The sequence below is a fragment of the Asparagus officinalis genome, chromosome 7, assembly GCF_001876935.1.
Source record: "Asparagus officinalis chromosome 7, Aspof.V1, whole genome shotgun sequence".
Classification (NCBI taxonomy): domain Eukaryota; kingdom Viridiplantae; phylum Streptophyta; class Magnoliopsida; order Asparagales; family Asparagaceae; genus Asparagus; species Asparagus officinalis.
The window spans coordinates 86345642-86371638 of NC_033800.1; the positions used below are offsets into that span (position 1 = coordinate 86345642).

Sequence of the window (25997 nt, forward strand, 5' to 3'; positions counted from 1 at the left end):
AATGTGTGCTAAGTGCCAAATACTACTGAAGTTGCTCAAGTCCTTACTTGCTATTCGAGGAAGAATTAGTTGAGTTTCAACTTATTCATATTGAGAACTTCAAAAGTCATGAGAGGAAGCCAGAGTAGCTCAAGCTGCAGGTATTATTGAGACAAAAAAAATTACAGAAAATTTATTTTACATGGATAATGATCATTCAATAGAGTACTAATGTGATCTTTGTTCCGGCCCTCTAGTCAAGCTCTCACATTTGAAGAAGGCTCAGTCACCCTCATTGGTAAGAATGACATTATCCGCCATTCTTATATGAGGATACTTGATATGAGTTGTCATCTCATTTAGTAAAATGTGCTATCAGTTCCATCTGCTCCGATGTGATTAACTCTCAAAAAATTATACAAGGTAAACAACTTCTATTCACTCGAAAATATCAATCGTCGTGACTATATCCCCTACTCGATGTGGCTAGCAGCTTAGCAGAGTGAACCTTACCACTAGTCTATCTCATGGTAGTCATTTATCAAACTAAGTTGTCACCTTATAATTATTTTTTATTTTTATATGCACAACCAACAACATATGATTGTGGTACCTTTGCAACATTCATGTATAGAAACTATAGTAGATCAACTACGTATGCTACTAAGCTTCCTGACCTTCTACAAATACACAGAGGATTAGACAATATTCCAATATTCCACAGTATATTTCACATTTTAAGCTGTCGCAGAAAGGTGTAGCATGATGAAACTCGTTGCCTAAAAAGAAGTTGTCTGTAGAAAACGGCGTCGAATTGTTGAAAGTGGTAGAAAACGTGAAAATTCAGCAGCCACAGGTGTAGTGCGTGCCACACCCGGGTGTGGCAGAAGCTATCATCTCGTTGTCAGGGGTGTAGTGAATGCCACACCCAGGTGTGGTAGACGTGTTTTCTGATTCCCAGCCTGTTTAGGATTGTGTTTTGATAAAAATAGAAACACGTCTTTCTAGGGTTTAGGAGAAAAGATTAACAGAGAAAATTAGTTGTTTTGAACACTTTGAGAGGGAGATTATTGTGAGGTAGTGTGAGATCATTGGTTGGGTTATTTTGAGAGTTATTTGAGAGATTGTAACCCGCTATTTCTCCTCCATATAGTAAAATCTCCCCATCCTCTCCCCGTGGACGTAGGCAATTATCGAACCATGTAAATGTCTGTGTTTGTGTGTGATTTTGGTCGTTATTTTAGGAATTATATTTGTGTTTGGTTCTTCTCTCATTGCTCATCGACTCGTTTGGTTCGCGAGCACACTTCTGCATGGCACGTAACAAGTGGTATCAGAGCTCAGATTTTCAGATCTAGGGTTTTGCATTGGGTGGAGGAAGATTCGTTATTGGAAGCTTGGGTCTTAGAGATCTAGGCTTCGACGGAGACAGCATTGCGGAGTTGCTATTGGAGATCTCGCTTTCCTCGTGTGGCTAAGAGATCGTGTTAGAACCCTATCTAGGATTTAGTTGGGTAATTTCTCAATTCTATCAAGTTCGAATCTTTCTTTACAATTTAGAGTTTGCAAGCAAGTGGAGAAGAAGTTGGTGAAAGTAGAAAGGCGATGATAAGTACAGTTCAGGTTGTACTTCAAAATACGAAGATTAGTATTATGAAGTATGACAGCAAGATCAACTTTGGTTTGTGGATGAGTGATGTACAAGATGTAGTGAATGCTCAAAATTTAGAAGAGACCATCATGGTCCATAAGAGGCCATCAAAGTATGATGAGGCGGTATGGGACAATATGAACCGAAACACTTGTGGGGTAATTAGATCTTGTTTGGAACAAGAATTAAAGTATGATGTGATTGATATGACGTTTTTGATAAAGATGTGGGAGATTCTCAACAATAAGTACCTTACGAAGAGTGTTGAGAACCGTTTGTACTTGTTGTGAAGATTGTTTAGATTTTAAATATCCAGGGGTACCTCACTTGCGAATCATGTGAAAAACTACACAAAGTTGTTGTTCGACTTGGCGAACGTTGATAAGAAGATAACCGATGAGTATAAGGAAATTATTTTGTTAGGCTCCTTACCCGATGGGGAGTATAATACATTTGTGCTCACTTTGTTGAACGGTAGATCTTTCATCACCTATAGTAAAGTGACTAATGCGTTGAAGAATTACGATCTGAGGAGGAAGGATAAAGAGACTTCCAGAGCTAGCATTTCAAGAGAGGTATTGTCAACGAGAGGAAGGAGTCCCTATTCGAGAGGTGGTAATTGAAGCAGGTCAAAGTTAAGGGACCACTACCAATTAACAAAGAACCAGTGTGCTTTCTGCAAAGAATAAGGATATTAGAAGCGAGATTGCCTGAAGCTCAGAGAGAAGGAGAATAGCAAGAAGGTGGTCCCGAAGGCCAATGAGGTGAATGCACCTAATAGTTGTAACGATTTTGATAATTTATAATTTTCTCTATTGATTACTCCAGAGGTTAACTATGCGGATGCATCGAATTGGATGTTGGATTCTAGTTCTACTTATCATGTGACTCCCCGGAGAGATTGGTTTGCATCTTTTGAGAAGCTCGATGGGGGCATAGTTGTCATGTAAAATGATTAATCCTGTGATATTTATGAAATAGGTACGTCAGGATTCGGATACATGATGGAGTTGTTCGATAGCTAAATGAAGTGAGATTTGTTCCTCAGTTAAAGAAGAATCTTATTTCTGTTAGAGCTTTGGAGGCAAAGGGATTCAATGTGACTTTTGAGAACACTATAGTAAAAGTTACTAAGAGATCTTGATAGTGATGAAGAGAGTCAATAGTAGGAATCTTTATTATCTAAAGGGGAGCACCGAGATTAGCCAGGTAGCTTTAGCTGTTTCAAAGGTGAATGCGAGCAGACTTTGACACTATAGATTGGGGCACACAGGTAAAAAATCACTGCAGGCGCTGTGCAAGCAGAGGCTATTGAAGGGAGCCAAGAGTTGGAAGATTGACTTTTGTGAGCATTGTGTTCTTGACAAGAAGACAAATGTGAAGTTTTGGACAGCCGTACATAGGACGATGTGCATCTTGGACTATATTTACACAGATGTTTGGGGTCCCACCAAGACGGGATCACTTGGTGATCGATATTGGTTCGTCACTTTTATAGATGACTATTCTAGGTATTGTTAGGTGTACACCATAAAGCATAAGAATGAAGTCCTAGAGTTATTTGTGGAGTGAAAGAGAAGATTAGAATGATAGACTGGGAGAAAGATCAAGACATTAAGATCTGACAACGGTGGCGAGTACACTTCAGACTTCTTTCAGCAGCTATGTTAAGACGAGGGCATAGAGAGACACTTCACAGTTACTCATACACCACAACGGAATAGGGTGGTAGAGAGATTGAATCGGTCTTTACTGGAGAAGGTCTAATGTTTGTTATCACAGAGTGGTTTGGAGAAGATATTTTGGGCTGAGGCACTTTCATATACGAGTCACCTCATTAATAGACTGTCTTCATCAGTGATCGAGGGGAAAACCCCTATGGAGATGTGGTTGGAAGAGCTATCACGTGATTATGATCAGCTCAAGGTATTTGGGTGCCCTGTATTTTATCATGTGAAGACTGATAAATTAGAACATTAAGCTAGAAAGGCTATATTTGTGGGATTCAAGTGTGGTGTTAAAGGATATAAGATTTGGGATTCAGTTAATAAGAAGATTATGCTGAGTAGAGACATCACTTTTGATGATGCTTCTATCTTAAAGCTTTCCTGCTCTCATCAGGTGGTGAGTGTTAGACCCTAGAGGAGGGGGGGGGGTGATTAGGGTCTTACGCTAATCTTATCTGATTTTATATTAATTAAAACTAATTTAAATATTATTCTTGCAAGATAGATATACAATTTGTTATGAGTAAGAATATACAATATGAACAAAGAGATATATCTTATATGGTAAAATATATGCAAGGATATATAAACAACACAAGGGTAAACAATCTAAATTAAACATACAATTATGTTAGGGCAATATAAACAATGCAAACATACAATATGATCACAGAGTTCGGACATTCTGTCTTACGTCTCCGCTCCCCACTCCGGGGGAGAAATCCACTATCACAACCGGGTTTTCTACGCTCACCCGAATAACGTTTATACCTCACACTCGATTTTCTAGTTCACCAAAAACTTTACAATCTCACACTTTTGTAATCCCACTTTACACATTCTTAAGTATTGGTCGTCTGTGTCTCCCTCAAGTGTTAGGAATTACAACTTCTCACTAGGTATTGTTACCTACCCCACTCCTCTTGGGACGACCCCATCTCTCACCACACACTTCTCTCGATGTATAAGTGTATTACAAGATGATCTACACAATAAGGCATGAATACAACTTTGGTTGTTCTCTACAATGGACGAGAACTCAATTAAGCTCACTCTCAATTGATACAACTCCCCACAACCCAATTATATAATGTATTCAAATACAATAAGCTCAATGGTTATGTGTGTAAGCAATGAGAAAATCAATCATAAACTTAATGTAAACCCTAGCTTGATAAAAACGATAAACAATAAATAATTAATACAAAGCTAGTATTGAGTTTAGAAATTCTTCTCTGAAGAAACAAGATGGAGAGATGGATTAAGATGGAGCTTAAACAATGTAGATGATCACCTCCACTTATAAAAAATTCTTCACAAACCAAACAAGCTTTAAACCTAAACTTAAACACACTTAAACACTCTTTAAAAACTTGTTTAAACTTTTCTTTTGTTAGTTTGAGAGTTGAAGGCAGTAGGGTATTTATAGGAAGAGAATGTATCAGCCAAAACCCAAAGAAATCCAACAAAAATCTCCCAAAAACCAAGAAACATATTTTGTACAAAACTAGCCATTTGACAGGCTGTCAGTCGATTGACGGGCGGCGCCAGTCGACTGATAAGCTGAACATCGTATTCAAATACGAGCTTATCAGTCGATTGTAAATATTTTCAGTCGACTGAAAAACTTCAGTTGACTGGTCAGTTGATGGAAACAGAAAAGAGACTAAATAAATATTCTAGGCACTTTCTTCAGTCGACTGATAACAGGTTATCAGCCTAACATGGTTTTAAAAGTGAGTTTCAATGCTCTATTAAAAATAGTAAATAAATTCCGAAAAATGTAAAACTATGAGAATGATTATAGACATGATAGTGAACATGCTACAAAGACTGTTTTTCAAAAAGCTCTTCCTATTTGTAAAATATCATCATTTTACAAAATAGTCCAAAGCATGTAAATGTAAAATAATTGTTTTTGACATTTGACATAAACCATGTTTTGAAACTTTATAAACTTGATTTTATAGACTTGAAGAAAGATGTAAACTATTGTTATGAAGTCTATAAACAATGAATATAGTATTTTAACAAAATACACATATAATGCACTAAAACATGATTTCATTGAATTAAATAGACTTGATATAGATGAAATCATATATAGGCATATAAACATGAAACAAGTATAAATTTTCTAATTATATTTATCTGTTTCATATTTAAACTTGAAAACCAAAACAAAAACACTAAATATGAAAAATGTGATTTGATATTTATATAAACTTGAAAACCAATAACATGTATGTATATATATAACTATATATATACATAGAAACCAAAACTTGTGTGTGTGTGTGTGTGTGTGTGTGTGTGCTATGCAATAAACATGATTTCATTGAATTTAAACTTGTTGATTGATGAAATCATCTAAGCACATATAAGCATGAAAAAATTATGTAATTTCCAAGTTTATTTATTTATTTCATATTTTCATAGCTAAACACAAAACCAAAAATAATAAATATGAAACATGTATGTATATATATAATTAAGTATATTTGTTTCATATATAAGCTTGAAAGCTATAAAACCAAAATGTATATATATATATATATATATATAACTAAAATGTGTATGTGTGAGCTTAAAGTACTAACACACATAATATAAAAATCTAAACTAAATTACCCAAGCTATCTAGATCTTCCATGAAGCTCAACTTGGTAAACTTGCGGAAGAAGTTTGAACTTGAATTGCAAAGCTTCAACCACTATTCCGCCAACCTCCATTGGATATGATCGTGAATGCTTGATTCCATCCATCCTCCTACATGTTGTTTGTCTACAATAAATAGATAAACATAAACACTAGACAAAAATATTAGTGGTAAATTATTTGTTAAACATTATCAAAACAGAGTGGCTAACAATCTCCTCCTTTTTGATGATGACAAACAATTTATAAAAAGGATTTATGCATGAAAGAAAATGAATATATAATATTATAATTATCATGCATATAAACAAAAAGGATATACTCACAATATTTTCCCCCCTTTGACAACATCAAAAAGGGGAAACCAACAAGAATGAAGAGAGCGAAAGCTTCCCGTATCAATATGCATGGGTGAGATAACACACAATAATAGAATAGGGAAGACTCCCCCTATTAAAATGCCTTATGAAATATATACAATAATGATCAAGGCACACATATGTGAGTAGCATAGATATAAAATATGCTAAACACAACTGACATGCAAAAGACTAATAAGAACACATATTTATATATAACATCATGAAGGGTGTTACGAAGACTTCAAGATGTATATATACAAACCAACCATTTATCATTCTTGCCCACAAGAGATAAAATAAGGATAAAAAGGCATCATTTAAAAGTTTATGAAGGAGGATCCATGAAGGAAAAAAATTTGCTTATAAGTAGGGGGACAAGGAAACAAAATCAAGAATGGATATTTTTAAAATAAATCATAACAATGTATGGATTTATGAAATCAAAAAGAATGAAAAATATGAGAATCATGAGAAAAAGTCTTCAAATGAAAATAAATCACTCAAATGAAATCATAAATCAATATTTATATTCAAAAATGATGTTTGATCAATAAAAAAAACTTTCTTTGTAGGACTTGGTCAAACCACTCATAGAATACATTATAAAGCATATTTAATTGTGCTTTATAATGAATTTAAAGAAACAAATTTTTGACAAATTTTTGACAAAATAAATGCAATAGAGACAATAATATATCAAGCTCTTAAGCTTGTTCCAACCCATATAAGGATTTTTAGTACTCGGTAAATAGGATTTGGGAATAAACACCCAATAAACCCGGAGGGTTATATAAACACAAACCTCTCATCAAAATCGAAATTAATAATCATGAAAACAAAAGAATTAATCAATTAAAAATTATTTTCATATATAAAAAATTGTTTTTCAAGACCAAGAAAAAGAAAAAAGAAAAACACTAAAATTCTTGGTTTAAAAATCAAATTTGTTTTGGTACCCAAGAATTCTTGGTACCAAAAAGTTTAAAGACACGACCCCTATCATTTAAGCTCAAAGCTCTAGGGTTATAAACCCATTTGCGCACATGTGGTGCACTAACACGGTTAAAGCAATAATCACTCAAATGACCCTTCCGATTGTAATTTATGTAATGAAAGAGATCCATTTGTTTTTGTGGACCATTAGCTCGTGCACGGTAATCATTTGCAAATAAAGATTGTCTTTAGAAATATTTTACAAATGAGAAATATTATCAAACAAAGGTGGTCTTTTTGGAACATTTTGTGAAATAGGAGCTTTTTGCATATCAAAACAAAATTTAGCAAGATGTCCAAACCTACCACACACATCACATTTAAAAACACATGGTCTACTAGAAACATTTGGCAAACTAGAATTTTTTTTCAAATCAAAGCAAAACTTTGCCAAATGGTCAAAACGACCACAATAATCACATTTAAACACATGAGCAAGCTTATGATGAACATGATGAGTATGTGCATGTGTATGTGATGAAGAAGCCTTATGAGATGCACAAGAAGCATTGATATTAACATTTTTAGGTTTTTGTGCATCATAGAAAAATTTAGCTAGATGGCCTTTTCAGTCACAAATGGAATATTTGTAAATTTTGCTATACAAGTGTGCATAGTGTGTAGGTGATTTTATAGCATTAGATTTAGCACACTTGTTCATAAGTTTCTTATAGTTATCAATGTATATTTTCAAAGTTGAATCTTAAGATGAAATGCGTTTATTCACAAGATCAAATCATCATTAGGCACATATGTATTTTTATTAGAAGTAGAATATAAATAGTCATTTATAAAAGAAACAGTATCATTTTTTATGTTCTTTACTTCTAGCTTGGCATTATTTCTTTCATGAGTTAAGCTAGAAATGGATGAGATCAATTTTTTATTTTCCAAATTTAACATATCATTATTTTCTTTAAGCAAGGTATTTTCTTTTGCAATGACATCAAATTTGGAACCTAGCAACTCATGATCGGATTCTAAATTAACATGCTTGTTTTGTAAGTCAATAAAATCTTTATGCAATTTGTTATAGGTATGCAATAACTTTTCACTAGCACAAGCAAGTTCATCACTAGATAAATCATTATCGGGTTTGGAACCGCATATCACACTAGGGCTAACGCCTAGTGGCTGTGTGCATGAAGAAACTCCAATATCATTCGAAGAAGAATCCTTCAAACTATGTCGGATTTCCTCCAAGTTGCCTTGATGTGCTTCTATAAATTTCCATAAATTGTAAGCACTATAAAAAAAACAAACTTATTAGACATAGATGAATCAAAAGTATTTAGCAAATATTCTAACAAAATATTGTTCATTGTAAACATTCTATGATCATTTTTATTCCACTTGGATTTCTCCGTAGTGGGCACAATATAAGCATCATCTATAATTTCTCATGAATCAGAATGTTTAGATCCAACAAATAGCTTAAATCTAACACACCATTGGGCATAAGAGAAATTATCCAAACAAGGAGCAATATTAATAACATAATCTAAACTAGATACACCGTGCATATCCATAATATATATATGCAAGCAAGACAAATATAATCAAAACTAAATTAGCACAAAACGATAACTTGGATCTTTAACTCAAGGTGATTAGACCTTAAATCAATGAGCACTAATCTCTGATACTAATTGTTATACCTAGAGGGGGGGGGGTGATTAGGGTCTTACGCTAATTTAATCCAATTTTATGCTAATTAAGACTAATTCAAATATTATTCTTGCAAGATAGATATACAATATGTTATGAGCAAGAATATGCAATATGAACAAAGAGATATATCCTATATGGTAAAATATATGTAAGGATATATAAACAACACAAGGGTAAAAAAGAGATATATCCTATATGGTAAAATATATGTAAGGATATATAAACAACACAAGGGTAAACAATCTAAATTAAAGATATAATTGTGATAGGGAAATATAAATAATGCAAACACACAATATGATCACGGAGTTCGGACCTTTCGTCCTACGTCTCCGCTCCCCACTCCCGCGAAGAAATCCACTATCATAACCGAGTTTTTTACACTCACCCGAATAATTTTTATACCTCACACTCGGTTTTCTAGTTCACCGAAAACTTTACAATCTCACACTTTTGCAATCCCACTTTACACCCTCTTAAGTGTTGGTCTCTAGTCTGTGTCTCCCTCAAGTGTTAGAAATTATAACTGTTGACATATGAGTAATATGTAGGGACTTATTTGTAAGTTGTATTTTGTAGGGCCTATATAAGCCCAAGAGATCTCATAATAAGATTTAGGGTTTTCATTCTTTTTGGTATCAGAGCCAAACCCTAGCCGCCAAACCCCCCCTCCTCCGCCTCCCCCTCCCCATGGCTGACCCCCACCCGCCTGCCACGCCGTCTTCCCACGGGAATCTCTCTTACTGCAGATCCAACCGAACCTCCCTGTTTTCTGTAGTCGAACCCTTCCCCCTACACCTGCATATCAGACGAACTCCCCATCCCCCTCCAATCCAACCGAACACCCCACCCCCTTGCTGCAGATCGATTCCCCTAACCCCTGCCTGCATACCGAAACCCCTCCCTTCCTCTTTGCTGCAGACCGATTCCCCCCCCCCCCTCCCTTTTTTTGCTGCAGACCGAACCCCCCCCCTTCCTTTTTTGCCTGCAGAACGACCCCCCTTCCTTTTTTTGCTGCAGACCGAAACCCCCCCTTCTCTTATCTGAACCCCCCTAGAAATTGAACCCCTCCCCCGCTGCCTTTTTCTAGCCACCGCCACCGTGTCGAACCTAGAGTTTGACATGAATTCCCTCGACTCAGTCCTCGAACTGATGACAGGAAGAGTATATATCTCACGGCGATGAGATATATCACTATTTTTTATTCTTGTTTCCTCTAAGAAATGAGAATTTGTTTGAGATCTTACCCTTGTTGTGCAGCAGAGGTGCTGCCGAAATTTTCACTGCACACAACAAGGGTCGGAAGAGTAGGTGACCAGGTGTTGGGTCTGAAGCCTGTTCGATGGAGGAGATCATCAAGAAGTTGAACCCTGCGGAGGTGTCAACTTTGGTGAAGCTAATGAAGTTGTCGGCTGGCGAGAGCGCGACAAAACCATCGAAGAAGTTAGAGCTTCCGACCATCGATCTGAAGCTGGATGGACCTAGTACGTACCTGAGTTGGTCACGGCGGGTGAGATACACCCTTGCAGGGAGGAACCTGGAGGGTTATCTGACAGGAGAGGCGATAGAGCCGGATGAGGACTCGAAGGGAAGAGATGAGTGGAAGGCCACTCATATGTTGGTATACATCTGGCTCCTCAACTCGTTGGTCCAGTCTATCGCCGCCACAGTGGATGTCATTGAGAAGGTGAAGGATGTCTGGGAAAAGTTGAGGAGGACCTATGATGGAGTGGGGAATAACCTGAGGGTGTTCCAGATTAAGGGTGAGATCGATGCCACAGTCCAGGGAGATAGGACTATACAGGAGTATGCCACAGAACTGGAACGGCTGTGGCTAGATTATGATCAGAGTTGGAGCGCCTGTGGCTGGACTATGATCATTTTTTTCCTCGGGCAAGCTGCAAGGACCCGGGATGTAAAGAACGGGAGGCCTTTCTACAGGAGAGGACTATGGTGTTTCTCAAAGGATTGACATCAGAGTTCGCTCAGCGAATCGCCCTACTGCTAGCTCAGCCGAAGATTCCAACGCTTGAGGAGGCTGTCTCTGCTATGATCCAGGAGGAGACTCGCATTCGGCTGCAGGCGGGGACAAGTGGACTTCCTGTGGTGAAGTCTGTACTGGCAGCCTCTAGCAATACTGGATCTAGGGGAGAGACTCGACAGTGCTACAACTGCGGTGCTGTGGGTCATCTAAGGCATGCTTGCACCAAGCTACCCAAGGAAGGAGATTCCGGTGGACGTGGATAGTTCGGAGGTCGTGGTCGTGGCCGTGGGGGTCGACGAGGGGGAAGAGGAGCAGGAAACCGGGCGAATCTGACGGTAGCAGAGGAAGAAGAAGCTGAGGTGGTCTTTACTGAGGAGGATCGTACTCTCCTGGCAATACTCAGGAGGAAGCAGCAAGTAGTAGGGGATGGGACTGAGGAGGCATCTACTTCATTCTTTGCCAGAGGCAACACTGCTACCTATGCTCATCCGACCAAAGGTACTGATGACATACATGCTCTTGCTTCTATGTCTCCCGACAGATCATCAGCATGGATAGTCGACTCCGGTGCGTCTCGCCATGTGACAGGTAATGCTAGTGATTTCTCATCATATACTCACTTAGCATCGCCTGATAGTATTCAAACAGCTGATGGTACATTTTAGCCAGTGGTTGGTAAGGGTACAGTCGATTGTACTGGTTCTGTAACTTTGTCCAATCTTTTGCATGCTCCTTCCTTTCCAGTCAATCTTTTGTCCATTAGTTCTATCATCCTCCAACTAAAATGCATTGTTTCTTTTGATATTTCCAAGGTGATTTTCTAGGAGAAGGGGACGGGACGGAGACTTGGGACTGGCACATGGCGTAGTGGACTGTGGTATCTGGATCGTGAAGGGCTGGATTCAGCATTGGTGTCAGTCATAGAGGAAGCAGGAGTAGGATCTAAAATGAGTGCTAAAAATGAGTTAATGCTTCATCACCAGCGTTTGGGACACTCATCCTTTAGTGTTTTAGGTAGAATGTATCCTTCTTTATTTGAGAAAGCAAATAAACAGAAACTTGTGTGTGATGCATGTGAGTTTGGAAAGCTTACTAGAAGCTCTTATGTTAGTTCTGGTCATAGAAGTTCTCATGCATTTGACTTGGTACATTCAGATGTTTGGGGGTCTTGTTCCACAAGTTCTATGAATGGATACAAATATTTTGTTACATTTATTGATTGCTTCTCTCGTGTTACTTGGTTATACCTGATGAAGAATAAGAGTGATGTGTTTGGGTGCTTCCAAAACTTTCATAGGACTGTTCAGACTCAATACGGAGCAGTGGTGAAAGTATTGAGGTCAGATAATAGGACAGAGTATACCAACAGAGCGTTTGAAGAATATTTGTCAGCTCAAGGAATACATCACCAGACGACCTGTCCCTACACACCAGCTCAGAATGGGGTAGCGGAAAGGAAGAACAGACATCTTTTAGAGGTTGCTAGAAGCATGATGATCTCTATGAATGTCCCAGAAACATTATGGGGGCAAGCAGTATTGACCGCAGCAGCGCTGATCAATAGAATGCCCTCGAGAGTGCTGGATTGGAAGTCTCCGTGTGAGACATTGAAGGGAGATAATGGTGGGATTCTTCCACTTAAAGTGTTTGGCTGTGTGTGCTTTGTGAAGGACAACAGGCCATCTGTCGGGAAGCTTGCCCCTAGAGCTGTGAAGTGCATCTTTGTGGGATATTCTGCTACTCAGAAGGGATATGTTTGCTGGAGCCCGGTGGAGAAAAGGTTGTTTGTGAGCATGGATGTGCACTTTCGAGAACTCGAGCCATATTACACCCAGAAGGTAACTTCATCCGCTGGTAACTCGCCCAATACTAGAAGTATGAGGCGAGAGGAGGAGAATGGTGAGAGATCGGTGAATAATGTGGAGAAATCCATTTCTGTATCGATTCCTTGGGAGGGATAATTGGTTGAGGAGGAGCAGGAGAATGACGAAGAAATGGAAAATGAGACAAGAGGTGTTAGGCCCACTGTTCAGGGGGAGCTACTAACCTATAGTAGGAAGGGCAAGCAAATTACAGGAACAGTACCTACAGTGCTACTAGTGCTGCCAAGTCTCTTGCCAACGCCTGCCCCGACTCCTGAAACACCTACACCACCACCAGTTTCATCCCAAGGTGATAACATTCCTCTCCCTACTCCTCCCACACCAATATCAGTACGGATGACTACTCGTAGTAATGCGGAAATCCTCCCGATAGATATGGTTGGGATCTTGCCCAATTTGTATCATATTCTAACATCCACCCTGCACATGGGGCATTCATTGCATCATTAGACTCTGTTACTGTACCTAACAATTGGCAGGTTGCTAAGAATGACCCAAAGTGGAAAGCGGCTATGCACGAGGAGCTACCAGAAGGGAAGAGAGCAGTTGGATGCAAGTGGGTCTTCACTGTGAAGCAGAATCCAGATGGACAAGTTGAACGCTACAAGGCTCGTTTGGTGGTAAAAGGGTATAGTCAGACATATGGCATCGATTATGATGAGACTTTTGCACCGGTGGCAAAGATGAGCACTGTTCGGACCTTAATCTCTCTGGCAGTAAATGGTGGATGGAAGCTACACCAACTAGATGTGAAGAATGTATTTCTTCATGGAGATCTAGTGGAGGAGGGTATACATGGAGATACCACCAGGATTCAGTACAGATCAGACAGTGGGAAAGGTTTACAGATTGAAGAAGTCTCTCTATGGCCTGAAGCAATCTCCCCGTGCTTGGTTCGACAGATTCAGGCGGGCTATGATAGGTATGGGATACCAGCAGATTAATGCCGATCATACCGTGTTCTTTCGAAGAAGTGGAGGTCACATCACCATGCTTGCAGTATATGTGGATGATATGATTATTACAGGGGATAATGAGAAGGAGATTGTCCAACTCAAAGTGAGACTGGGTAAGGAATTCGAGGTGAAAGATCTTGGCTTGCTTCGATACTTTCTTGGAATAGAGATAGCTCAAGGAGCGGAGGGGATCGTCCTATCCCAGAGAAAGTATGCACTGGATCTTTTCAAAGAGACAGGGATGTTAGGGTGTAAACCTGCAACTACACCGATCGACCAGAAGTTTAAGCTGGGTGGAGACAGGGATGTTAGGGTGTAAACCTGCAACTACACCGATCGACCAGAAGTTTAAGCTGGGTGCTGAATCTGGAGAACCAGTTGATCGTGACTGATACCAAAGGCTGGTGGGCAGATTAATCTATCTGAGTCACACACGTCCCGATATCTCTTTTGTAGTGAGCGTGGTGAGTCGCTACATGCATGATCCAAGGAAGGGTCATATGGACGCAGTGTATCAGATTCTAAGGTATTTGAAGAGTGCCCCGGAAAAGGGCTAATCTTCAGGAAGAATGAACATATGAGCATTGAGGGTTATTGTGACTCTGATTGGGCTAGCTGTGCTGATGACAGGAGGTCCACCTCAGGATATTGTATCTTTATAGGAGGCAACTTGGTCTCGTGGAAGAGCAAGAAGCAATCAGTGGTGGCGAGATCAACAGCTGAAGCAGAGTATAGAGCTATGGCCTTAGGAGTTGCTGAGTTGCTATGGTTGAAGAGTATGCTGGTGGAGCTGAAGCTGGATCAATGAGCTAAGATAAAGTTGTGGTGTGATAACAAGTCAGCCATCAGTATCGCCAACAACCCAGTGCAGCATGATAGAACCAAACACATTGAGATTGATAGGTTCTTCATCAAAGAGAAGTTGGATAGTGGACTACTAGAGCTAAGTCATGTTTCGACTAAGGACCAGGCAGCAGATTGTCTGACTAAGGGACTTAGCTTAGTAGATATGATTAGAGGATGTGATAAGATGGGCTTAGTGGATATCTTTCGCCCATCTTGAGGAGAAGTGTTGACATATGAGTAATATGTAGGGACTTATTTGTAAGTTGTATTTTGTAGGGCCTATATAAGCCCAAGAGATCTCATAATAAGATTTAGGGTTTTCATTCTTTTATAACCTCTCTCTAGGTATTGTTACCTACCCCACTCCTCTTGGGACGACCCAGTCTCACACCACATATTTCTCTCGATGTACAAGTATATTACAAGGTGATCTACACAATAAGGCACGAATACAACTTTGGTTGTTCTCTACAATGGACGAGAACTCAATTAAGCTCACTCTCAATTGATACAACTCCCCACAACCCAATTATACAATGTATGCAAATATAATAAGCTCAATGGTTATGTGTGTAAGCAATGAGAAAATCAATCATAAACTCAATGTAAACCCTAGCTTGATAAAAACAATAAATAACAAATAATTAATACAAAGCTAGTATTGAGTTTAGAAATTCTTTTCTGAAGAAACAAGATGGAGAGATGGATTAAGATGGAGCTTAAACAATATAGATGATCTCCTCCACTTACAAAAACTTCTAACAAACCAAACAAGCTTTAAACCAAACTTAAATACACTTAAACACCCTTTAGAAACTTGTTTAAACTTTTCTTTTGTTAGTTTGAGAGTTGAAGGCAGTAGGGTATTTATAGGAAGAGAAGGTATCAGCCAAAACCCAGAGAAATCCAACAAAAATCTCCCAAAAACCAAGAAACATATTCTGTATAAAACTAGCCATTTGACAGGCTGTCAGTCGACTGACGGGCGGCGCCAGTCGACTGATAAGCTGAACATCGTATTCAAATACGAGCTTATCAGTCGACTGCCAAATATTTTCAGTCGACTGAAAAACTTCAGTCGACTCGTCAGTCGACGAAAGCAGAACAAAGACTAAATAAATATTCCAGGCACTTTTTTCAGTCGACTGATCAGTCGACTAACTTCATTAGTCGACTGATCAGTCGACTGATAATAGGTTATCAGCCTGACATGGTTTTAAAAGTGAGTTTCAATGCTCTATTAAATATAGTAAATAAATTCTGAAAAATATAAAACTATGGGAATGATTGTAGACATGATAATGAACATGCTACAAAGACTATTTTTCAAAAAGCTCTTCCCATTTGTAAAATATCATTATTTTACAAAATAGTCCAAAACATGTAAATGTAAAATACTTATTTTTGACATTTGAGATAAACCATGTTTTGAAACTTTATAAACTTGATTTTATAGACTTAAAGAAAGATGTAAACTATTGTTATGAAGTCTATAAATAATAAATATAGTATTTTAACAAAATACACATATAATATACTAAAACATGATTTCATTGAATTAAATAGACTTGATATAGATGAAATCATATATAGGCATATAAACATGAAACAAGTATGAATTTTCCAATTATATTTATCTGTTTCATATTTAAACTTGAAAATCAAAACAAAAACACTAAATATGAAAATTGTGATTTCATATTTATATAAACTTGAAAACCAATAACATGTATGTATATATATAACTACATATATACATAGAAACCAAAACTTGTGTATAAATATATAACTATATATATATATATAATATATATATATATATATAAAACTAAAATATGTATGTGTGTATATGATATTGAGCTTAAAGTACTGACACACATAATATAAAAACCAAAACATGTTGTTTATCTACAATAAATAGATAAATATAAACACTAGACAAACAACATTAGTGGTAAATTATTTGTTAAACATTATCAAAATAGAGAGGCTAACAGAGAGCACCCCGACAGAGGAGATATCACAGGTGGTAGAGATTGATGCAGCTCCAAAGAGTCCAGATGGGACCGTATCCATTAGAGTATCGACTGAGATGATGTCTGACAAGCACAACGATGATTTGGTGGATACAAGTTTACTAGAGCAGAATTAAGGACCGATGACTCAGGTTCAGGATTCAATTGCTGTTCGGAGACCCAGGAGAGACATACGATTGCCAGTGAGGTATGCAGATACAGTCATTGCCTATGCACTTCTGGTGGAAAGTGTTGATGAGATGGTTTCTACTACATTCAAAGAGGCTGAGCAGAGTTCAGAGGCTGACTTATAGCAGTAAGCTATGCGGGAGGTGATGGAATCTCTTCAGAAGAACGACACATAGGAGCTTGTTGAGCTTCCAAAGGGGCGAAAGACTATTGGTTGCAAATGGGTGTATACAAAGAAGGAGGGCATTGAAGGCACTCCGGTGAGGTTCAAAGCTAGGTTGGTAGCAAAGGGCTATGCATAGGAAGAAGGCATTGATTACAATGAGGTCTTTTCTCCGGTGGTGAAACACTCTTCGATTCGGATCTTGCTAGCTTTGGTGGCACATTATGGTTTGGAATTAGATCAATTGCATATGAAAATGGCATTTCTTCATAGTGATCTTGATGAGGAAATCTATATGACTTAGCCATTGAGGTTTCATGCTACAGGAAAGGAGAAATTGATTTGCAGATTGAAGAAATCACTATGCGGTTTGAAACAATCTATGTGATAGTGGTATATGCGATTCGATGGGTTTATGATCCGTCATTCATACAGTAGGATCCAGTTTGATCCTTGCATGTACTATCACAAGTTGTGAGGAGGTGTGTACATTTATTTGTTGCTTTATGTCGATAACATGTTGGTTTCTTCTATTTCCAGATCCGCTATAGATGAGTTGAATGTACAACTTTCGAAAGAGTTCAAGATGAAGGATTTGGGTGAAGCGAAATGTATTTTGGGGATGGAGATCGGCAGAGACAGAGATATGGGTAGAATTTATTTGACACATGTGGCTTATTTGAAGAAGGTGCTACAGCGATTTAATGTGAGTTTGGAGACAAAGGCAGTTAGTGTACTATTGAGAGCCCATTTAAAGCTTTCACCTGACCTTTCACCGAAGACAGTTGAAGATAGAGGGTTGATGTCGAAGACTCTATATAGGAGCGCAGTGGAAAGTTTGATGTACGTCATGGTTTGTACGAGGCCGGATTTGTCACAAGCAATTAGCATGGTTTCAAGATACATGCATGACCCGAGTCCGGATCATTGGGATGTCGTGAGATGGATTTTAAGGTACATTCAACGTACTCTTAATGTTGGTTTGGTTTTTGAGAGGAACACTAGCGGTGGGCATCTATGTGTTGGATATGTAGATTCGACTACACTGGAGATTTGGATAAATGCCGGTCGACGACGGGATATATGTTCTTTTTAACCCGTGCACCGGTTTATTAGAGACGCACCTTGCAGTCTATGGTGGCTTTGTCGACAACGGAGATAAAATATATGGCGATTACAGAGGCTGTTAAGGAGGCGATTTGGCTTCGAGGACTTTTGGAGGATCTTGGTGTTTTATAGAAATCCGTCACCATTTATTGTGATAGCATGAGTGCTATTTATTTAGTGAAGAATCAGGTTTTCCATGCATGGACGAAGCATATTGACGTTCGTTATCACTTCGTTCGAGATGTTCTTGAAGATAGGGAAGTGGAGCTCGTGAAGGTCCACACAAAAGATAATCCAGCGGATATGCTCACGAAGGTGGTTTCGAGTACTAAGTTCGATCATTGTAGAAATTTATTATAAATTCATGATTGTTGAGGCCTTTCGAGGTTATTTGGATGAACTACGGGCAGCTTAATTTCTTGGAAGAGGGGGTACGTTGGCAACCACATTGGTGCAGCCAGATTTGGCGAGACGACGCATTGATGCTCATATTGGTGTAGGCTCAGTTTTGGAAACACTTCACCGAGGTAGAGAATTGTAGAAAACAACGTTGAATTGTTCTAAGTGTTGGAAAACATAAAAATTCAGCAGCCACAGGTGTAATGCGTGCCACACCCGGGTGTGACAGAAACTGTCTTCTACAATTTGTTGTCAGAGGTGTAGTGAGTGCCATACCCTGGTGTGGAAGACGCGTTTTCTGATTCGCAGCCTGTTTAGGATTGTGTTTTGATATAAATAGAAACACGTCTTTCTAGGGTTTAGGAAAAGAGATTAACAGAGAAAATTGTTTTTTTAGCACTTTGAGAGGGAGATTATTGTGAGGGAGTGTGAGATCATTGGTTGGGTTAATTTGAGAGTTGTTTGAGAGATTATAACCCGTTGTTTCTCCTCCATATAGTGAAATCTCCTCATCCTCTCCCCGTGGACGTAGGCAATTGCCGAACCATGTAAATCTCTGTGTTTGTGTGTGATTTTGGCCATTATTTTGGGAATTGTACTTGTGCTTGGTTCTTCTCTCATTGCTCGCCGACTCGTTTGGTTCGCGAGCATGTTTCCACACGGCGCACAACATTGTACTACCCATGTTTTGATTTCATTCAAATGAACAGTCTTCAATGCTCGGACTGACATACATATACTGCTATACATACATATATACATGCATACTTGCTAACATACATACATATATACATACACATACATAGATACATCAATATATATTTGTTTATAACGGGTTATCATTATATAATATGCACTTATGAACAGATTCAAGGGCAATATGCCAACACTTAGCCAAGAAATACGCTAATCAAGGAAACAAAGACTTGCTAGGCTCAGGCACACTCAAAAGAGCATCAATTGAGCAATGGCTGCAAACTGAGGCCAAAAGTTTTGAACAACAAAGCTCTTCACTAGCCTTCCACCTAGCTTTCGCTCCTTACGTAGGGATCTAGCCAGATGAGAAATTGCTCAAAGAAAGCAAGCGAAAGCTCGAGAGGATACTCTAACATTTATGAACGGAGGCTTGAGGAGACCAAGTATTTTGCAGGAGACAAGTTCACACTTGCTGACCTCTATGACTTACCCAATGCTCATAGAATTATGACGAAGATTCCAGAATATGCTATGCTATGTCAATGTAAGGAAAGGAAGAGGGTTAGTGAATGGTGGGGTTCTATATATATCGAGTAGAAAATCGTGGAGGAGGGTGGAGATGCAGAACGAGCTGCCTCCAGCAGCCTAAGAGATGATAAAGATGAGGAGAATTTGGTGTTTGCTTAGTACTGTAAGATTTTTGGGTTTGCTTCGGTTTGAATTTAGGAGTATATATATATGTCTATGCTTTTCATTCTGTGCTGTGTCAATTTGCTTTGGTGTGTTGTTGGCTACATATGCTTTGTTATAGGGAACCAGTTAGTTTGCGTGACGGAGGTACGTATTCTCCTACGATGTTCCTTTTTATAAAACAATTCTGATTGCATTTTCGTTAAACATAATCTTGGAATTAAGAGTCTCTTCTTGTCACCATTTACTACTTAACCTACTCCTGGCTTCTTTTACTGAGATTTTCCTTTGCGGAGCTTTGAACAGGGGAGTTGAAGCTTTGCATTCACTTGTTGTTTCAAAAGGACCATAAGCTATCAAGCGCATCAATCTACAGATTCTTTTGCCTCCTGGTTTGTCAAGAAAAGTTAGCTTCTCTAAGAAGGCAAATCTCATGCCTTGTTCTGATCTAGGTTGATCAGGTCTTAGAAAAAGAAATACTTAATTCCTCCCCTAAAACCTACAATTTCCTGCTCATCGCCTTAACAAATTAGTCAACCATGCGTCAACGAAGTGAATGTGTTTTTAGACAAATTAGACCCTTCTTTTTTGTAGCCATCAACCATGCTTTTAAAGTCATTCCGTAAGCACCTTTCATGATGATTCCGTGTAGTCATGCTAGGTACAGAATATCCTCTTCTTCATCCATTTCTATTCCATTTACGTCAACATAACAGAAATCTTATCTTCATGTTGCATTTATGTAATGTTAATTTTATCCTGGTCATTATGTCTAATTGTAATTTTATACCCTCATTATCTATTTTATTTGAATAAATATGTTTGTGAATGATGTTTTTTAATCTTAATCTACAAGTAAGAAAGAATTATTAAATAAGAGCTTAGAAAAATCAAAATACCTCATTTTGAAGCCCATTTGAAGCCTAGAGAAAGCCCACAAACGCTAAAAATCCAAAGAAATCGAGTTGACAAGTCAAACAGAAGAACATAAATTTGTTACGAACTAATCGATGAGCTAATCGATTAGGGTGTAACAAAAATGTATCAATGGCTGATTTTAATTTTTTGGAGCTCAAACTTGATCCGAGGGCTGTTGTTGATTGTTGTAAACTACAAATATGGTGGAGAGTGAAGGGTTTGGAGATGTAAAAATTTTATAAGCTCTATTTTGGAGAGGAAGGCTACTCTTAATTAAGAAGACCTTCCAATGTGTAAATTTTTCATTTTCTTTCTTCTTCTCCTTTGGTGATAAAGATTTGCTTCACAAGAGGCCAATCCCTTACAATGTAAGTCTTCATTTCCTCATTTTATTTTCTTGCTTAGTTTGTGCATATTTTAGGTTTTAATTTCATGTTTAGTAGATTAAATTTATTGCTTTGTAGTGTATATTTATTTCAAGCTTTGTAGTGTAGATTTATTTTCTTGCTCATTTATTGCTTTTTAGCGTAGATTTTCTTTCTTATTTGCTTTGTAGTTTAGGTCTATTTTCTTTTCTTTAATGCTTTCTAGTATAAATTTTTTTTCTTTGATTTTATTTTGTAATGTAAGTAGCTAATTCTTATAAGAAATCTTAAATTAGATTCAACTAGTTTAATGTCCTTTTGGTTTTTAAATTACTCTCTTTGTAGATAATCAACTAGAGTACTAATTCGTAAGAAAAAAATTTGATATCCTATATTTTTCTTCAGTGGTTTGATAGGTTATGCTTAGTTAATTCTAGGATTACTATCTAGCTGTTTATTCCTTTTTATAAATGGTGATATTACTTGAATGTGAATTTGATAATTTATGCTTATTTTAAGTAACTTGATAGATTATGTTTAAGAATTCTAAAATAATATGAGAATTAAAAGAGAGTAGTTTTTAAATTGAAATTGAAATTTAACTAGTAAATTTAATCCTAGATTCCTAGTCATCGCTTTTGGTTCTCTACATCTTTTTAGCTGTTTCTTATTTTGATTTCTTATTTTGATTTCTTATTTTGAGTCTCCTCTTTGTTTTCTTTTTAATTATTTTCTCTTTCTGTCTTTCTTCCCTCTAGTTTTAGCCTTTTATTTTTGTGGCAAAATTCTCTACACAAAACACACCACTCTCATTTTTTATTCCAACACGTTTCAACAACCCATTTAGATTAGTCATTCTAATACTCTCATTTCCCATAGATCGATATCTTAAATACTATAACTTGACTATTGTGCACTTATAACTTAGTATGTTTTTATTCACATTAAATTTGTGTTGCCATTGCCGAGAAAGGTGTCTATAATTAGGATTTCTCTATATTGATTTTTTTTATTTATTTGTTTCATTGTGAAGAATTAAACTAGAAGAAGATTGCGGATTAGAGAATAAGATTCGCTTTAATAGGAGACAACCCATTGAAAAGGTCAGTTCTCTTTCTTGAGTTGTTTAATACCACTCTTTAGTTGGATTTTTTAGAATTAGAGACAAATAGAAATTAATTAAAAAATAAAAAATTTCTCCTATTGACTATAAAAAATCTACCCTCCACTTGAATAACTATTAAACAATATAATAAATTCAAATAAGAGTTTTTTCTTTCACACATTTGTTTGTTTGTTGATCCTAATTAAAAAATATTATAATTTTACATTATTAATAGTTACTTTTAATTCTTAAGGTTGTATTGCGTATAGTTAGTATGAATTCACCAAAGTAATTTGAGCATTTTGATTTGAGCACATACTTAAAAATACTCTTAAGGGCAAAAACCCTCAATTAAGATAAGATGAGAGATTTTATCACCCTTTCCTTAGCCAAAAACTTACGAATTTCTCACTACACAAACCCAAGTCTTTAAAATTCATTAGACGTTAGCCCCCCCCAGGATTTTAAGCTCAATAGCCGAAACAACAAATTCTTAAATGAATCGATTTAAGGTTTTTAACTCCGGTGGTGTCTAAGGCAATATTTAGGGATTGCGTAAGTCTATTCGCAAGGAAATATGTACTTAATTGATCCTTGACCTCCTATTAGTACTATCCTTACATAGTGAAATGATCAAGTAATCTTGGATCTTTTCACTAAAGAAGTTTGTGTCTAGGAGCTGGTCTAGTTTATTTTAAATTTATTTAGTTAGGTTTTCTTTTCTCCTTCTTTTTCTTTTTAAAAATATTTTAGAACTTTGAGTTTTCCCTTTTTATATAAAAATATAAAATATATAAATAAATAAATAATACTAAAAATAAAGAAAATTTAACATTTTTTTCTTATTAGATATTTTTCTTTATTTTTTTACTGATGTAAAAAATTAGAAAAATAGCTTTCATTAGTGTACTTAAGTTTGGATTAGGGATAAAACCAATCACTTAATTCGTACTAAACTAGTTTTTGAAACTAAAGAAATGGCAAATTCACCCGTTCTTCAGGATATATGTTATCCTATTAGGAATGCAATTCCATCTTGCATTAGACTTCCTCAAATTAATCATAGTAATTATGAGCTTAGACCTCACTTTATAAACATGCTTCCTAAGTTTTATAAAATGAGTTTCAAGATGTCTATATTTTTATATCCGAGTTTGAGAAAGTTTCTCTTATGATTAATTAAAATTAGAGAGCTATCTGAGAACGCAAGTAATCTCAGATTTGTCCACTTTGCTCTTAAGGATAAAACTAAGAAATGGTTGTATAGCTTGCTCACAAATTCTATCTCTACCCGGGATTAATTTGCTACCATTTTTCTAAAAAAACTTTGAAATTCATAAAATAGTTTAGGAAGAACATTCAGTCTTGTAAAATAATCCTAAGGGAATCATTCTAGAAGTATTTTGATTGATTTAAGAATCTTCTTATTCAAAGTTCTCATCACGGTTTAGAAATGTGGCACTTATGCCAAATCATTGGTGAAGAACTTAATTTATTCTTTAAAGACATCTTTAGAATCTATGTGTCAAGGGATTTTATGAAGTAAAACGCTGTGAAAAAATATGTCGTAGGAACATTATGATGAAAGAGTTTCATTAATTCCCGTCACCAAATACAATGGTCTTTCTCTAAGTCAAAAATCACCTTTGAAGCTAAGATGGTTGTAATCCTGTGTAAGTTAGATGCCTATCTCAAGAATGAGCCTCAGCTTAAATTAATCAAGCTCATATTGTAAAGAAATGTCCTCTTAGAAAACAATCAATCACTAGGTCAAGTTAACACTGTATTCCATTGTCCTAAAAATGTTTTGTTTTCTCTGACCTTCAACCTTATTGGATAAATCATTTAAATTTTACATGGAATCAGGAAAATTTCTCTAAAAATTAAAATTTCACACTCATTTCAACCAAAAATTTTCTAGAGGAAACACTGTTCCTTTCAACACACCAAATAATTTTTCATAACCAAATCCAACATATCATAATCAGTCTCTTTAATTAACTTGTAGATCTCATTCCACCGAGTTCTAATCATGAGAGACAATTCAGTGTCTTAAAGAAGGATTTAGAAGCCACGATCAAAGATTCTACAAAGACCACTAACATATAGACTCAGTCATCTAACATTCAAAATTTCTTCATGCAGATGATCGGTCAATTACTCAACTCTAACACTCAAACCATAACTAAGTTAAAAACCTAACTTGATCAACTACCTAATGCCATAAGTAAAAGCGAGAAGGGAATATTTTCAGTCAACCTAAATCCTAAGGACATTAGATCAAGTTCAATCTACCCAGCTCAAATGAATGCAATCCATACATTACTATTAGGAAAGAGAAAAAATAATCAATATAGAATGCTTCTAGATCAACCTCCGTCTTCTTCTTCTCCTATTCAAAATGTTGAAACTGAACAAACTCTCCTTCTCTTTGTGATAACGTTGTTCAACAATCAACCCATTTTGATAACTAAGAAGGTGAAACTAAACCTAAGCCCAATCACGATAGGTTTAAGCCAGTTGTTCCTGTTCTAAATAGACCCAGGCCTAGAAAAAACTCTCTTCAAGCAGAAAAAGTTCTAATACTTTCAAGCTGATCAAGGTCAATAATCCTCCATTAAATATCATTCAACAAATCACGACATATGCAAGATTTTGAAGGATTTGTACATTAAGAAAATAATCACTAATATTCTCAAGAAAGTCTTTTTAGCTACTAATATCAGTGATATGATCTCAAAGCCTATACCTTTGAAATATAAGGATCCTGGTTGTCCTATTATCTCGAGTGTTATATGAACTAACTTTATTGATAAGACACTTCTAGAATTAGGAGCTAGTGTGAATCTCCTTCCCCATTCAGTTTATGAATAGCTTGAGGTAGGTGAATTAAAATCAACTAGATGGACTCTCTAGTTAGCTCATAGATATGTAAAGATACCCAAAGGAGAATTCAAGGATGTTCTAAACATGGTTGGGGGATTTAATTTTTTTCTTGATTTCATAGTTTTGAAAACACAACTCATTTTCAATTCCAAAGTTCAGATACCTATCATTCTAGGATGACTATTCTTAGCAACTTTCAATACTCTGATCAACTATAACACTCATCAAATGAAGTTGTTCTTTGGGAATGTAACTGTTGATCATAATATTTTTACTTTAGTAAACCAGCCGACTAATCCATTAGCTCAACCCCTAAAAGTGTAGAACCCCGTAAATTTTATAAATTTTATAATGAATTTATGTGGATTATTAGTAATAAATAATTCTTTTGTGATAATTAATCTTATATATTTTAGATGAATGTGATGAATAGTGTTTGAGAGCCTAGCAAGTGATTTTATGTGAGAGGAATCAAGTAGAGTGACCACCATGTTGATAATCAGGCATAGCAGGCAGTTTTTCTGCTGCGCGGTCGACCGCGATGGGCACGGCGATCGACCGCACAGCAGTCGAGCACTCAGGAGAGATTTCTCCTGTTGTGCGGTCGACCACGCTGGGCGTGGCGGTCGAACGCGCAACAGACAGAGCCTTTTTCTGGGTTTGGGTCTAAACGGGTTTCGGGTCGGGTTGTGGGCTTAGTATATATTCTAATGAACCCAAGGGAGCCCTCATTTCATCTGAAATCAGAAACCCT

General features: G+C 36.9%; 1 pseudogene; it reads left to right on the forward strand.

The window, feature by feature from the left end:
* On the forward strand, positions 15–19928 carry LOC109847465 (annotated as a pseudogene).